Here is a 17,502-nt window from a genome sequence, read left to right as displayed (position 1 = left end):
GGAACCCGATTCTGAATTTACCAAGCCTTCTGCCTGATAAAGAATTCTGTGTAAAAGAGAAATTGACACTAATGGAAAAGAATGTGATTTAATATGTTTTATTTCCAAGTTCACAGATAAGCACCTTTCACAGTCAGCTAGTTGTTAAGTTAAGGTGTTCAGATAGACAAACACACAGAGAGAAAATCTCAGAGAGTGAGCAGCTACTAAGTGGACATCCCCATTTCTTAAAAAGTGCAGAAGTGTTTGCTGGACAGCATCAAAGGTTGACAAAACCGAAGGTTACACTCTAGAGCACTGGTTCTTAACCTTTGTTACTCAGATGTTTTTGGACTGCAACTCCCAGAAGCTTTCACCATCAGCTCTACTGGCTGGGGTTTCTGGGAGTTGCAGTTCAAAAACACCTGAGTAACAAAGGTTAAGAACCACTGCTCTAGAGCAACACAAACTTGTTAGTTTTTTTACTCATCCAATTACATGGGGAAGTGCCAGGTATTGCACAAGAAATAATCTAATGCAGTAGGTCAACTTGCAAAACTCAAAAGTTCGTAACTTCTAACTTGCTAAACTTTTTTAGCATCCCACTCTAATTCACCCTGAACAACTTTGTGAATAAACAATCATCACTGTGTGTGTGTTTTCCCTGAAGAACTGGATAATGTTTTGTTTTGTTTTTATGATAACTCCCAGAATCCCCAGCCAGCATAGTCACTGGCTGGATCTGCTGTCCTAGTCAAGAAAGCTTCCTGTTTCCACATCCTCCTCCCCAGCTGATACATCCACCTGCAAAGCAAAAAGCATCACATTCTCTCAGCTTTTTTATTTACACCTGACTCTTTTCATAGAATCTGCTTTGGAGCAAAGAATATTTCATTTTAACAATGAATAATCAAGAGAAATCCTCTGTGATAACATGCTAATAAACCTTGTGCATTCATTTGAGACCAAACCATGAAGCGATAAAGCAAGATAAAACAACGGCCCAGCAGGACAGGCCCTCTTGGCAGCGAAGCAGCAGTTTCTCCTGCTGAGCCTGACACACGATTTGTGCCTGTGAATTAACACTTGTTCTTATTTGTTTTCTCACCTTTTAATATAGCAGCCGGCTATGCCCTGGCTTTATCTCTAGTGAATGTTAATAAGCATTTCCTCTAAAAGGAAAGCTCACATAATTGCATGAAGTGTAGCAAAAGCATAACTGGATCTGGCCCTCCCATGGGAAAGCCTCTCCTTGTGTGGAACAGTGCACAGGTTTTCCAAGCTTGGGGATATTTAAAAAGAATTTTGGCAGGATTGGAGAGGACACTAAGATAACTGAGACCTTTGGAACAGTCACTGGTAGTGAGGGTCAACTTTTCTGGGCTGAGTGGATGGTTTGATTCTTCACAAGGAACAATTAATGGCAACGCGTTTATTCAGAAAGCAGACAAAAAAGCAATCCTCTAGGACTGGGCAAAGGGAAGGCATAGGTTATGTGAAGCCTGGCTTTATTTAAAATATTTTTACCCTGCCTTTCTCCTTAAAGGGACTCAAGGCAGTTTACATAATTAAAAAGACAATATTAAAGTAGTCTGAAGATACCTTTAAGGCTTTGCCATCCATTGCAAAAGGAGAAAAACAAAGAACAAGCTGTTTCCTTAACAAAGGGAAGAAAGTGACCTGAAGGCAATAATCTACAACTAGTCATTTACAGAAAGCCAACAGAGATGCCCCATTCTATCTGGCCCCTTCTGCTGCCCCCACAGACATATACTGTACTGGTGATTTCATGCACACATTGCTACACTTATTCGCAGTTTCCCCACCAGCACCTTGCTCCCTAGCTGAAAAATGATCCAAAACAAGGTACTGTATTTCCCATTCCTGAAAGCCTCTACAAGAACTGACTTTGTATTGCAGGGCCTTTTGTCAGTATAAAATCTTTAACCAGTGGAAATAAGTCATAAGCAAACAGAATAACTTTATCAATAAAGAGGTCAAAAGGCTGATGGTGAGGGCCTCAACCCCTCTCCTTCTAAAGGTGGCTTCTCCTTCTGCAAGTGTGTCCTCAAAACTATGAAAAGAACAGGCAAGGCTTGAATTGTGGGAAAAAGGGTGGCTTCATCAAATACTGTATCATTTTCTTCCTTTCAAATCAAGGGGGTAATGTTGGCTTATATACATTTTGGGGAGGGTAAAAGGTAAAAAAGTTCCCTGACCCCTAAAGGAAGGAAACTGGAGCTAGCAAAATCAGGCCCAGTGGGACCTGGAATGGTTCTGCTATGCTTACCCAGGTAAAAACAATGGGCCCATTTGCACATTACTCCAAAGGGCTGCCAGGGAAGCAGGTGTCTACTCCCTGAGATCTCAAGGCCACAACCTGAAATTAGGAGCATGGGCTTTTTCGTTATAATTTCTGGTAACAAGAGGCATACTCTCATGTAACAACTGCAAAATAGCATGTGTACTTGGGTTTCCACAGGAAGACAAAACAGACAATGCAGATTCCCTCTGCTGTGTCCCAACAAATGAATATTTTGTGTGCAACCCAGATGCAAACACCTAGGTACTAAACTGTGGTGCCAGTTGGGTATGCCGAGGAGATGGGCAGACAGGCAGACATCAAAGTCACAATAAAATCAAACTTTTTTTCTTTTCTCTGTTAACACTGCCTCCCATGAGATTTTTCTTCTTTTCCCGAAACCAGTGAAATACAGCAGATCCCTAAGAAATCAGCCTAAAATCTGTCAACCCTATTTGGATGGAGGTGGATGCTAGAGAATGCCAGATTTAGACTGAATCTAGTTTGGTTTTAAAGACTGCAATGAATAAATGAATGCAAAACACTTTGAACACTTCCAAACACTATAGAAATATTGTTATTACTGCTGTGCTACTCATATTATACCAGATCAGAAAACTGGAGTGTAGAAAAAGAAACATATAATTATACTATTTTCCAGTTTGTATTATTGGAAGTACAGAACACAGAACAACCATTTAAACACCAACAAATCTTGTGACATCTTTTAAATTATGACCATGAATCTTTATGGGCCAGAATTCACACCATCAGAAACATCCATTACTTCTAAACACCACCACATAACTAATCATGTCCATCAATGCCTATGGGAGAGGACGGGAAAAAGGACTGCGGAAACCAGCTTCTTAGACGGCAGAGACTTAAGGAATTTGCAGACATTTGCAGGAAAGGATTGCTATAGTCCCTATAAGCAAGCTGGCTTTCCAAACCACAGTGGTACAAATTAGGATTCCAGCAACTCATTCTTTGAGAAGAAGAGTTGAGAAATCTCGTATAAAAATGTAACTAGAAGCATTCATTCCTCTATTGTACAAATGCTGCCAGATAATTATCTGCTTCTGCTAGTGGGTAAACTGCATTCAAAGTAGGCATAAATGGAAAGATCAACTCTATAAGTGATCTCCAGTAAATGTGAGTAAAAGCCACAGAAGTAGGTTTTTGTGCATGTGTGTTTAAATTACTCCAGTGAGTAATTCTATTACTCCCTGTTCAGTACCGAATTACCTAACTTTTAAAGCAAGTCATTTAGATACCAAACACATTGAACCGCTTGCTACTAGCAGTATGCTATACTTTATAAATTACTGTAACATTGTTAGCATTATATATTTCTTGCTTAACAAAAAAAATTAATTATCCATGTAATTTGGTAATTTCACAATGACACCACGTTTGTTATACCAGACTAAAATCACTTAATTTGCTTTTGTCTCGGTATAAATTTTTTCATAAGCTTCCTTCAAAAAAATAAACATTATTTCAAAGTCATAGATCAGAGTTCATGGATGTATTCATCAAGAATAAACTATTATTAGTTCCTGCTTCCACAAAGAAGCCGCAGAAGGGGTCCTGTCAAAGTGCCAGCAATTTGTGCAGAAGTACCTCTCAGCAAAACTATGCCATTTTCCATTTGCGAAACAAAACACACATGGCAAGCACAAACGACTAGCTGGTTGATCCAAAAGATGCAAACAACATATTCAGTGGTTAATTTATTTAAAAGTCTATGTAATATAGCTGTAATCCTGACAGTTTTAGCCAATTTGTGCAATTGGCAGAATATATATATTCTTGCAAAATTTTCAGAGCAGAAGTAAACATTTTTTCTCTCAGGCAGGAGAAAAAATTGCAGTTTCTAATTCTTGCTCAAGAAAACAAGACAAGTGAGGATTTATATCTCTAGGACAACTTCATGAAAACCTAGGCCAGGTATGCAGCTAAATCTTTAGGAAAGTAATCTAAAATAAAATTGCCTTCATATAAATCTGTGGTGGAATCACACTAAGAATAATACTGTGTACAAGTCTGGTGAAGGAGGATATTGGAGATTTGAAAAATACACAGAAAGAGGCAACCAAAATAATCAAGGAGAAGGAACAATTCGCCTTTGAAGAATTATAATATTTGGGGCTCTGTTTTCCTTTACGGCGAAGGCATTTGGAACAGAAACTGCGAGGCCAAAGGATTTGCCAGTGGGCACAGATCAGACTTGACGTTTTATGGGTGATGCAGAGAAACCTAGTAAACCATGTTTGCTTTGGCTTAATAAATCGCCTAGGATAGGATGAGAAACAGAAAAACTGAAAAATTGTCCTGGGTAGATGTTGAATCTAAATTATCTGTAATCAAAGTAACTGTAGTTAAGGCAGTACTTGTAGTTTAAGTGTAGATTCTGCAACTTCAGATTTGAGTCTTTAACGTTTCTTCTTCCTCCCCAGTCTTGGTGATGTAGAGCCTCACCCTGCTGCCTCTGCAGTTCTGGGAGATGCAGTAAAAAAATGCACATCTGCATGCCCCTACCTCTTGTTAAATAGTGCAACTGCAAGTTGAGCACATGGAAACCCTCAGCAGGGCACAGATCTGTGGGTGTGCAGCAGGTTTGTGTGTGGTGGGTATTCCCTTTTGTTTTTAATTTTCTGTGAATCTCATTTAAAAAAACCTTTTTAAATGTTAAAAAAATTCTAAACTTATACAAAACATTTTTAAAAAAGAATACTTTGTCTAGTAGAGACAAAATCAGACCTGTTGCTTCCTAAAGTGATGGACAAGATGCCACCTATGTGCCATTCCACATACAGACCCCAAACAGGCTATAGAGCAAGGTTCTCCACTACACCAGAGGGCAGCAGCAACCATACAAGGAACACAGCTCCATATTGTGACACTTTGTTGCTTCCTCTTCCTAACATCTGCTGCCAAAGGCAGATGCTTCTCTTCACGTAACAGCAGTGCCAGCCAACTTCATAATCTTTTTACCAAATGGTACAACGAGGCTTTTTCCCAATTTCTCTCCTGGCTCCTCTTGAGTGTTATCTTTGTCTTGCTTCACAACAGAGAAGGCAATGAGATCCAGTGGGCTAGATCCAAAGCTATGTAGAGCATATCCATTGAAATCAAAGAGAACTTTTCCCCCAGCAAGATGAAATGCTTAACAGCTGAGTCCAAACACTTTTCTGTAACTATCCAACTCACAAAGCACATGAAGATAAGAACTTTGCTGAGTTTGCCGCACTTAAAGAGTTATAACCTTTCTTTGCAGCATTTGAGCTACGATTCACCAAATCTAAGCAGACTCCCTTCCTCATTCAGGAGATGTTCATATATATCTGGAGAGGCCACCTGATGGTTCACCAAAGCTGGATGTTAATGCTGAAAAGCTATGTTAATATAATTTCCACATGACCTCGCCAAGCCTTGCTCCCTGTCAGAATTTTGAAATAATTGTCTCATTTTACTTAAGCCCCCAACTTACAGTAGTGTGTTAACATATAAAAATTAACTCTGCAGGCTGTAATCAGTTCACCTTAATAATCCAATTTACCAAGACAAATCTGATGAAATTATACTACCCCCTTGTGGTGTTACCTTCATACCCCAGTAGGACATTTCCTAATATTATATTTTTAACATCTTCTTCCACCAAGCTCAGTGGATAACTAATTAACCTTTTCTAAATTCCAATAAAAGCAAGAGGAAATTAAAATGACTATTACTAGAGTCTGCAAATGGATGAGAAGGATGACATTTCCCTGCAAACTGAGAAAGTAATCTTCAAGAAAAGCCTGCATTTATATCTCAACAGAATATATACATGCACATGCACACACACACGCACACACACATGCACACACACACATCAGAATGGTCAGTATAGGACACCTATTTCTATACCATGTTGCATTTGGAAAGCAAGCAAGCATACAGTTGATTAAGTCGGGGGGAAATACTTTATCCAGGCCAGTATGTTAAATCTTTGGGTGTTTGTCTTCTCTCCTGCCCAGCCCTCTTTCTGCTTTATTCCTATCATCAGTTATGTATTATGAGCTCAACACCACAATTCAAGAGTCTATTTTCACGCCAGGAGGGTTATTGGGGGTTTGGGGGCAAGGAGATTATAGGATCCACTTCTGCAGAAACAAGAATGAACACAAGCTTGTTAATTTAATTACTGTATTCCATTACATTTATTCCTCACTATTCCTACAGTGAGCTCAAGGTGATATCCATGGGTCTCCTCCTCACTTTTTTCCCCTCATAACAACCTTTTGAGGTAGGTCAGACTGACAGACTGTAACTGACCCTATGGAGTTTTATGGCTGAGACAGAATCTGAACCTGGGTCTCCCAAGCCCTAGTCCAACACCCTGAACACCATAGCACACTGGCTCTTTATTCTAATGGCCATTTGCTTTCACATTTTTAACAAGCTTTTGGAATTCCACAAGGACTGTGAAAGAGCACCAGTAATTGTTTACTCTCACAAGTGCACATATGGATAATAATCCATGCATGATACAGTGTGGTCACACTCATAAATTTGTAGCTTAAAATTTTCCCAAACCAGATTTCTGTTTCTTTTTCCCAGAAAGCTTTACTTAGTTTACAAAGGACTTTCAAGAAGACAGTATGTTAGAAAATAACTGCAGATAAAACTTTTTTAAAACAACAACAAAAACCGCAACCGCATTCACAGCTCTGTCTGACAATATAATAAATTAGCCCTTCCAGACCAGGAAGTGCATAACTATTTCCAATACTATACTCCTCTTTTAAGCTTCCAGGCATAATTTTCATCATCTTTGCTTCTCTCTTTTTACAATCCTCTTTTCAACTGTCTGTAAGCAAAAGAACCCTGTTGTCAACAGCAACATATACAATAAATAATCAGAAACGCATCTTTGCTATGTTTTTCAATAGTGGTTAGCAAAAGCAGTGTTATGGTGTTTTCTGTTCTATTAATAATTCCTTCTTGTAAAAGAAAACAAGGTAAAATCATCTCAACATCTGCTTTTTCCATTCTTGTATGGAGTTTTGCTAGCTACCTCTGTATTCTCTCATACATGACTAATAGGAAAGATACAAGACTAATAGGAAACATAACTGCAACTTCACTTATGGTTGGTTTCATTTAACAGATGGTCTTTAAACGATCCAACATAAAAGCACACATTTTTATAAAAACTGACCCCCAAACTGCTTTGCAAAGGTTTTTTTTAATCTTTAAAAACTTTAAAGAAGTTGCAGTATAAAAGAGACCCTAGGGTATAAAGCACATTTATAATTTCCAACTTAAAATATCAGAGACAAAAGATTTAACAATACGATAAGTATCAGAAATAACACACAATTCCCACTGCAGCTATACAGAAAGAGGCCAGAGCCTCCTGGCCAAAATCCTTCCTACTCAGAATTTAAGTACTTCCATAAAATTACACAAACGGGTTTGAAAAACCGCTTTGCCATGGTGGGATACCCATGATAGATCAGCCAAGGATTATGCTTTCTCTGTGTTGGTTCGACTCATCAGAAGACATTGCCTACGCTGTTATTATAGGCACTTCTTTCTGGGACAGCCACCTCTGTGGACACACTGGGCCCTCTAAAGTAGGTGTGGGCAGAGGATAGAATCTGAACCTCCTGGGAAACCTCTGACTCATCTGCAGGAGATCAACAAGGATTTCTGGCTCCCTGTTCATTTACAGTAGCAGCAACTAAATTATGTCCATCTGACCCAATGATACGGCTGAAAGTAAGGCAGCTTGTCATAACAGGGTGGGAGTGGGGGTGTAAGGGCTGTGAACTCCATATGGTTCTGGTACTACAAGCCAAATTTGCAGATTTAGGATTCCCATTACTTCACAAAGAGGTTGAAAATGTTATGTTTGGGAGTACGACTGCTAGAATCTCCAGCCAACACAGTTTATGAGAATTATAGTCCAAAAATGTAAAGATTCAAAGCACTAGATGTTGTTTGCTCATTCTCTGGCTTCTTGCTGTAGCACTTTTCAAGGGGTTAGCCATAATCATCTCTTCTAACAACAAAGGTCCAAATCCTTTTGCTAGCCCCATTCAGAAAGAACCATTGAATCAACCGATTAATGGTTCAGCATTTACGCAAGTTTCACTGACTCAATGAATCTACTCTAGTTGGGGTTACCAAATACTGCAGATGCAAGGCACAGGGTCATATTGTACCTTTAATGTGTACATATTTATTTTAGCTTGACCTTCTCTGTGCATCTGTACCTGAAACTCAAATATTATATTCCATGCACCTGAGTAAGAACGCTGTGTGTTCATGAAAACTCACACTAAAATAAATAATTTAGGACAGAATCCTGTTGAATATAGCAAAGCAGAGTCAGTGTAATGTAATTTCATCTCTGATGTGTAAGTGGAGGTAATGGGCTGTCTTTCATTGATGCAAGAAGACAGTAGAACAGGATTTTGGCTTTAGTCTTTAAGGTAACATTGTCATTGATGGGTGTCCATCTTTGCACCAGATTTTGGCTGGTGGATTTTAAGATTACAGCAAAAATGAAGTAGATCTTTCAAGCCTGAAATTTGTCTTGTCTCGCTGTGAAAGAGTTATACTGACTTCATCAAAAGAAAAGCCATAGCAGAACATTTGATTATTCCTTTGTAAAATAGATCCCTGTATTTCATCAGCCCTCTTAACAGGTATGCAGCAGTTTAGTAACTAGGTATGGTGTATTCTCATGTTGGAATTTTGTTTATAGTCTTTGAGATAACCCCTTCAAACTAAAATAATGCTTTCATCTGCATTGAAGGCTCCTGATGACCAGCAGTCCATATACTGTATTTTCCCACTCAGGTATTTTCTCCATCTTCAGTGGAACAATCTTAAAAGGGAACATTTGGGAAATGTGGGGATGGGACAGGATTGCAAGCCATGAGCAGAAAAAAATGCAAGTGTGAACCATTCTTTACTGGATAACTCCCCACAAACCTCCGTCTATATTTAGCCTGAGAAGTAAACTATAACTGATTTCCAAATATGAGAACAGGTTGTCGTGCAGTCCAGAGGGGAAATCTACTGGTTTTTTAAAAAGAAAAAAGACACAATACAATTGACCCTCCTCCCCCATCTAATTTATGGCATGCTGGTTAACCTGAGCAATCTGCTCACAAAGAAAATCTACAATTTGTTTGCCTTGATTTTAAACATTTCTTCTTTTTGAAAAATGCAGATGTGTTGTCTGTTTCAAAAACGTTATTGAAAGGAAGATGTTAAATAAGGAATACTCTTGTGGAAAAACAAGACAATATTTGCCATGTACTGGGATGACAAACATGAACATGACATTAAAACATTTTTCTCCTTCAAAAGCTACATGTAACTAAATTTTGGCTCAAAGAAAAGACACATGTTCATGTCCCAATTAGTTTGAACATGAGTCTATTTACATACGGCTCAGGCACCTTCATTAGAAATCACATATAATTGTTAGGGTGCAAATCAAGCACAACTGTGCCATTTATTTGTTGACAGTGGTGGAAATGAATATTCCCCACTCCACTCCATCCCCTGCCTTCAATGGAAGACAGAAACCAAAGTTATTATCATCTACTGAAGAGTGTGTGTCAAAATGTAGAACAATGCAGTTTTGCCTCCCAACATCCGCATCACAAATCAGAAGAATGTTTCTTTGGTATAAACATGAGGATTTTATATTCTCTTAAATCAGAATTATCTGAGTTTTCTTAGGAAGAAAGGATAGGAGAGTTTTTTCCATCCAATTTCAAAAGTGTCATGCAAATAAAATAAAAATTAAGCACAGAGGAATAAATAATGCTGGCAACTAATAGAAAGCGGGAAGTAAATTTGTATCACTCAGAGAATCTGTGGCTCCAGATGCACCATCAGCACCAAAGCCTGAGCAATCCATCATCACTGGGAGATGGAGAGCTGCAGGAGCTGAGCCCAACTACAAGCCAGAAAGACCAACACACACATTTTAAGAAGGTTATAGAACAAAAGAACTCATTTTATCGCTTGGCTTTACCGCTTGAGAAAATGGCTCCTGGTGCACTGAACTGCATGATAAATGTGCCCCCTCTAGATCTTTATTGCCCTTGTAAATCGCAGGATTGACAGCAGTTAATAAGAAAGCTTTTGAGTAGTTTTGAAGTTTTGCTTGGTACATATAAAGCCTTATATTAAAGAATTTGCTAGTCCTCAAGGTGTGGAAACATTGCTGCAAGCAAAGCCTATTTTTAAAAAGCCATTTTCTTTTTAGACTTCATATTTTGGGGTTTGCTCCCCCACCCACCAGGTTATGTGGGTGGGGGAGCAAACAGCTGTTTTAATTTGGCTTTCACACAAAAGGACAACATGTCTGTCATCACTGTCATCAGATGCTATGCGGCCTTTTCCTATTTTTCTACATATTGGGGTTGGGAAGAGAAAGGACAGAAAACAATCGCATTTTCTACATTTGTAATTATTAAGCAACTGCATGCTGCATCTTTTATAAACTAAAGAGATGGCTATGCTTCTGTTAAGATGAGAATTCCAGCAATTCACAGAGACCAGAAAGCATATCTGCCAGCTGCTGGGTCATCTCCTCAAGGGGAGAACAAAACTACTCATTCATTGAAAGCCAATATCACAAAACAAGATAGCTGCCAAAACAGACAAATCCATATTCTGAATTTATATTGGACACCTATATTTTCCAAGAGTGACATGGAACAGAAAATTAACTTCTTTTGCCCCAATCCAGTGTGTGTAATCCATACATGGAAGTGGAATCTTTAGGTAGGTCTAGTGTATGAGATTCAGAACCCTACTGAGCAAGAGAGAATGACTGTAAATATCACCCTACATATACCCAAAGCAGAACAACCCTAATGTGGACTTGAGGGATTAAATGTTGAAAGGGCAGTGAGAAACATGGCACAAATAGCAAGACAAAAACCCAACTGGATGCTCCCACAAAGCTGTGTCCATCCTGTCTGGGGGGGGGGGGTCACCGATTCCTTATAGTCAGTAGGGTTACTTAATATAGCCATGGCCCTTTTCTAGAGTTTTAAAAAATATCCCATATATCAGCGTTAGACACTTCAGCATAAACATGCTTGTGAATAACAAAAGACTGTGCATAGCTGGCAATACACTCAGGGAGACCAAGCACCACACAATAAATATCTGATCAGGATTAGCATTTGAGGGAGTATCGGAAAGCTGCACGCTCAAATATCTGCAGCAGTTGTGGTCACACTGGAAGGTACAGCGACCAGCACAGCACACAGCAAACCTAGCATATAAAAAGAAAAGCCAGCACTAGCAATCTATGCATGAGGGAGGCACAAGGCTCTCTGGATTTCCTTTCTCCATTAAAATCACTTGGATTGAGTGAGATTTCTCACATACATAATTTTGCAATTTGTAATTGCTTGAGGCTATATCTTCTGTCATGCAGTTCTTGGACAAAAGTAAATTCATGTCCCTTTATAGAGTTCCATGACCTTTGGTAAAGCCAAATCCCACTGATTCTGGAGCTCACATAGACCTGAGCCCCTGCCCAAACAGGAATGCCACTTAAACACTTAATGGTTAATAGCAAAGAAAGAAAGCTGTTCAAGATTGAAGGACCTGACTTTGCAAAATCTGGCAGGGGGGCATGCATGTTTAGCAGCCTTTATGATCTTCTTATCCTGCTTTAGAAACCCTGACAATTCTCACATCACAACCTGAGAGCCAACTGACAAATCATATCGAGGTATTGATATTTGCTGCTCTATAGTACAAACATGTGAGATGTCAATTTAATCATCTCATTAGTGGGATTTTATTGAGCTTCAAAGCTCACTTACATACCTCGGCAATTCTTTGATTAGTCAGCCTATACAGAGTGTATTTGCACTCTGCCTTTACCAAGTAGTTGCCCCTATGCCACAGTTAATCTATTCATGTTAATCTTAAAGACACTCAGCTGGAATTCCTCAGAGCGCACACATTTTCCATCTCTGCTGCTATAACATTAGCATGCAACATTATCAGAAATATCACTAACTCCATGAAACTTCTCACATATTAAGCTAAGCCATGATTTGAACAAGACAAGGGTGGGTTCTTAAAATAACCCTTTTTGCTTGATCATCTGCAGTTAGCTTTCAGTGGGCTGATTAGATTTTATATGCTTTTTAAAATAAGTCTATCCATTGCTAACTAATTTTGCTCAAATTAACATTATTCTTCTTTTACTAACCTGTTTGTAATTATCCAGATAATACAAACATCCCAGTGGTCACTATACAGGTGATAGCTAAGGGTACCTGAAGGAGTTAATAGTGTTTCCTATATAATTATACAGACTGATAGTTTGTCAATGGCTTTTAAAAAGATATTCTAACTTCAAAAAATGATATTTCATAACTTATACACAAAGGGCCTCTGACAGAAGGTAGCATTGATTTGTTTGATTTAGAATCCAGTTTAAAATCTGTGATTAATGAATTAATTGATTAATAGGCTGATTAGTTTGATGAATGTTTCCAGCCATATTTCCTGCCAAAAACACTGACGTAAGAGCCAAAATGAGAACCAGGGTGTGATTGCCACATACATAAAGTCTGAATGGCAAAGGTCAAAGCGGCTTACTGGTAACGCTGGCCCACTGTTCCAAATGTACATCTTTTCTGTCCCTTGGTTATTGCCTGACATGATTTAACAACTGTAATTCCTTAGTTAACGATGTCAAAGGTTTTTCGGAAATTGACTGTATTTCACCAACGATATATTTCTTCTTGATTACTGAGTGGTTAAAAAGATTTTAAACCAAGACAGCAAAATAAAGCAGTAATAAAATCAATAGAAGGTGCTTTAAACATCCCTTCTATTAGGTAATGGCATTTAAAATATCCATAGCTTGTAATGGCACTTAGGATATGCCCAAAAATCAATGAGCTAAATTACTTATTGAACTAGTTAATTTGAACATTGAGTTTTATATGTATATTGATAAAACAAACGTACAAAGATGGCGTTGTGACGGTCTAATGTATGGTCAAATGTCTCCCCCTGCTGCAAAGAAGCTTAAATTCCACCCAGAAGTAAAATAAAATCAAATAATAGAAATGGATATGATGTAACTTTTTAAAATGCCACAAGAGGGCCCTGGCTCTTTTAAAATAAATCAGCAGTCTCCTTCAACATAAGGGCTTAGGAAGCTGTTATTTCAGGAGAGCCTAGGCTGGCAAAACAGGGTTAGCAGTGCTAACCTATTTGTTTATTTAAAAACTTTTAGCTCACCCACAATTAGGATCCCCCCTCCCCTTTGGAATTACACCTCGCACAGTCAGTCACTCGAAAATCAAAATAAAAAACAAAAAGGCTAAATGGACTTGTTTCACCAAGCAGCAGCAAAAACTTTGGAGATGTGTTAGACTTAAAGAGAAAGGAAACATTATTGAACATCTGAAGGTTTTAAAAATAGAAAAGACATTAACTGCTTTGGGAATTCTCTCCAACATCCATCTCTTTGATATTGTTTGAGCACGGACCCTGGAGTGATAACCTCAGGTGCCACCAGTTTAACAAGTTTTCACTGCTTCTTATGAGGAATAATCTCCAACCAGAAATCCAAAACACAAAAGGTCAACTCCTTCCCTCAGAGACTGAAATCGATCCAACCGAGACCTCATATCGCAATCTACTACTACAATAGCTTGTGGTAGAAACACCAGTACTAACCAGGGGAAAATTTTTTTACTTTTTTTTTACAGTAGACAAAACCCCGTGGAATCCTGCACTGTGATATCCCAGAAACTTCCATTTTTCCAGGATATCATATTTCAAGAAATTTTTTAGACATTAACATCAAAAGTCTAAAGTGCAGAGATGTCTGCAAGCACTTACCTTATCTTCTCTTCCCCTGGCATTTATTGACAGAAGGAAGTCTGCAAGAAACAGCACCTGCAAGAGAAAGAAGGAAATGATTCAGGGCAAACTTTAATGAAACTGACAGCAACTTCTTCCAGGCACCAGGATCAGTATGGAGAGGTACAAGCCTGGAGTGTATCTTCCCAATGGTTGCAGTAGCTTGGTATTGTTCAAGTGTCACAGCACTTCCATTCTAAAGCATGATGTGATATGGCCTTTCAACTCCCCACTCTAGTTCAGGGGAGGGCCCTAGTGCTCTCTCCCCAAACTACAACCTCCAGGATTCCACAGGAAAGAGCTGTGGTAGTTAACATGGTACTAAGGTATTACAACTTCGTAGTGTGGATGCATTCCCTGGGTAGGACGAAGATTGCCAGGCAAAAATGCTTTTATTGACATGGATTTTTGGCTGATGTTTTACAGTGGACCCTTGACTTACAGACGGCTTGACTTACAGACTTTTTGAGTTACAGACTTCTCTGGCCGCAAAATTTAGGTTTGACTTGCAGCCTGAGAATTGACTTACAGACCAGAAAAAAACCAAAATGGAACAAAAACGGCCTGTTATGGGATTAATCCGTTTTCAATGCACTGTAGGTCAATGGAGACTTGACCTACAGACTTTTTGACTTGAGAACCGCCTTCTAATACGGATTAAGTTCTCAAGTCAAGACCCCATTGTACTTGGTGGTTACATGTTTTTGTTTATGTTTTAAATATGTTTTTGCTGTTACATTTTTTAATTGTATCTTACATTTTAAGTTGCCAGCTGCTGAGAAGTTATCTCTGTTGGAAAGGTGAGCTATTAAAAAATAAATAAAATATAGCAAAATACAGTTGCCAAATATAAGAAGGCATGGCAGGGGACATGGAAGAATATTTGTGCATGTTTATGTGTAAAAGAGGTGGCGGGCATTAGAAGAATACATCTCACAAATTAGACTTGCCAGCTGAGGAAGGATAGCTTATATCTTTGTTTTGTTTCTTTTCATCTGCTTCAGTGGTTACACAGGTTTCATACTGACTGCTTGCAACTGAGGGATGAACAAAGAAACATCTAATAATCAGAAGCAACAATGGACATTCATTTTCTCCCATAAATGGGGACGATTTTGTACAATTTGTTCTCAGCAGCCTGCCAAAGGGTTCTAGCAACATCTGTCCTTCTTTTATCCGTATCTGATGCCAAAGACTTAGTCTTTTATTTTTTTACCATACACTTACTACATGCGTCATTTCAGCATTGCAGTGAGTTCTGTGCATGGAGCCTTTTGCACATTAGGAAAGCAAAGGGGATGCCAACCTCCACCCGCAACTTCTTGTCAAAAACCTACCACTCACGTTGTGTCTCTTGCTCCTATTCACATCCTGTGATCTGTGTTGGCTGCCTGCAAGTCCCCAGGTACAATTTCAGAGTGCTGTTTTTTGACCTGCAGTTATCTAAATAGCCTTGGACCTCCCTCCTGCCTCTGGAGGCTGCTTCGCTTTACATGCCACAGTGCTGTAGCTAACATCAGAAAAGGCACCTGAAGGTCTCTCTCATTATCAAAGAGAAGGCGATGGGAGCGGAGTGCTTTCTGGAGAGACTGCTTGGCAGTGGCCCATTGCTTCCTCCATTATTAGACGTAAACTGAATTCAGGTGAGCTGTTCTGTATGGGGCTTTTGCAGTGTGAAATCTCACCTAAGTCTTAAGGATGACTCACAAAGTCTAATCTTTCTTGCGAGACATCATTCAAGAAAAGGAAAAAGGGTTGTGAAGCTACAGTGCAGGAATGGCCATCAAGAAATGCCTACTTTATTTCTAAGTTTTAGTGAACAAACGTCATTTATCTGGGTACCATCTAATGAGCAAGCTGTCCCTACCAATCAAGATCACAGACTGCACGGCATTAAAAGGTGAGTATTGCATGTTCTCAAGCCAGAAAACAAGAGGCTTCTTCTTACAAAAATGTATGATCACATAGTAATCTATAACACCTTTGTTCCTCAGACATATCACAAGCCTGAAGAAATTCCCCAAATCCCAAGAAAAACACATGAGAGCCAGCATGTATTGGAGAGACTTGGGCTTAGACCCGAAAAATCTAGGTTCCAAATAGATCTCTTCTCTCAAGGAGGATCTTCTGCCATTTCACAATCTAGGTGCTACAATTTGTGAAACAAGAATGGTTGTATCTCTTGCAAAGCGCCTGTACTGTATGTATAAGAGACAGAGAAGTCCCATAAAAACATTGCCATTGACCTATAATAGGCGGAGAAGTCACAACTGGTTTCTTCTTTGCTTTTGAGCTGTTTGCTTTTTTGCTGTAAATATTTGGCCTTTATTTGGTAAATATTTGGAGACCAGTGATACATTGCTGAGCTTTTAACTCTTGAGTGGGGGTGGACTATTCTAACAGATAATTAAGTAACAAAGGAGTTAAAAAATGGCCTTTCATTCATAACTTTGGAAAATTCATTCAGGGATAGCACAGGAGGGAAGTCATAAAGATCCCCCACCAGGGGTCTGCACCACAGCGTTGGCTTCTAAGAGCCAAAAGATGGAATATGCTGGGTTCCCCTGGCTTTTTCTCGGTCCCACAAAACTTCCCGCAACTTGAGGTAAATAAGGTTCAGCAGCACTCCAGTCGCTCCTGGTCTCTATCCTTAAGAGTGGATATGGGAGAAATTGAACTTCTTTTGAAAATAAAGTGTTTTGGCTCTTTAAAAGTCTTATTTCACACTGTTCTGTTCTTTCACACTGTTCTGAGCTGTCTGCTGTGGACGTTATTTCTATACAAATAAATAAAGTCATCTACAGGAGTGTAAGGAGACCATGGCTGGTGTTCCTCCTTTTCTATATCTTTCCTTTTTTCTTTTTTTGGCACGGCTTGGAAATGGTGCCTTTTCAGGCCACAGCTCCCGGATTCTCCCAAAAGACAGCACGGCTAGTAAGTTGATTCTGGGGCTTATTATCTAAATAACTGAGGAAAATAACTTCCACAAAGTCTAGCCTCTCTTCTTCCTCTTAGGTTCCCCTCCCTCACAGCCTTCCACCGCCAAAGCATCCCAAAATGGCGCCCTTCGTTTTGCCCTCCTAAATATGGCGGCCGGGCTGCATAGAAGTTGTCTTCCCTGGCAACGACGTTCTTCAGCAGCCTTCCCAAAATGGCGCCGGCCGAACCTCCCCTCCCTCCTGAAATATATAGCGAGGGAGAAAAAAGAAGCGCCGCCTTCCTCGCGCCGGGAGCCAATAGCGCTCGCCCGCCCGCGTCCCCTTCCCAAGATGGCTCCTCCCCCTTTTTCCCGT

General features: G+C 39.4%; 1 long non-coding RNA gene across 1 annotated transcript; it reads right to left on the bottom strand.

The window, feature by feature from the left end:
- Positions 1 to 470: 470 nt before the first annotated feature.
- Positions 471 to 17,479, bottom strand: LOC144584377 (uncharacterized). Its single transcript, XR_013538579.1, has 2 exons — positions 15,554 to 17,479; positions 471 to 14,245 (listed from the first exon to the last, which is right to left on the bottom strand). It is a non-coding gene; the product is annotated as an uncharacterized LOC144584377 (long non-coding RNA).
- Between the last annotated feature and the right edge of the window lie 23 nt (positions 17,480 to 17,502).

This window comes from Pogona vitticeps, chromosome 10 (assembly GCF_051106095.1).
Source record: "Pogona vitticeps strain Pit_001003342236 chromosome 10, PviZW2.1, whole genome shotgun sequence".
Taxonomy (NCBI): domain Eukaryota; kingdom Metazoa; phylum Chordata; class Lepidosauria; order Squamata; family Agamidae; genus Pogona; species Pogona vitticeps.
This window is presented reverse-complemented; position numbering and strand designations above follow the sequence as displayed.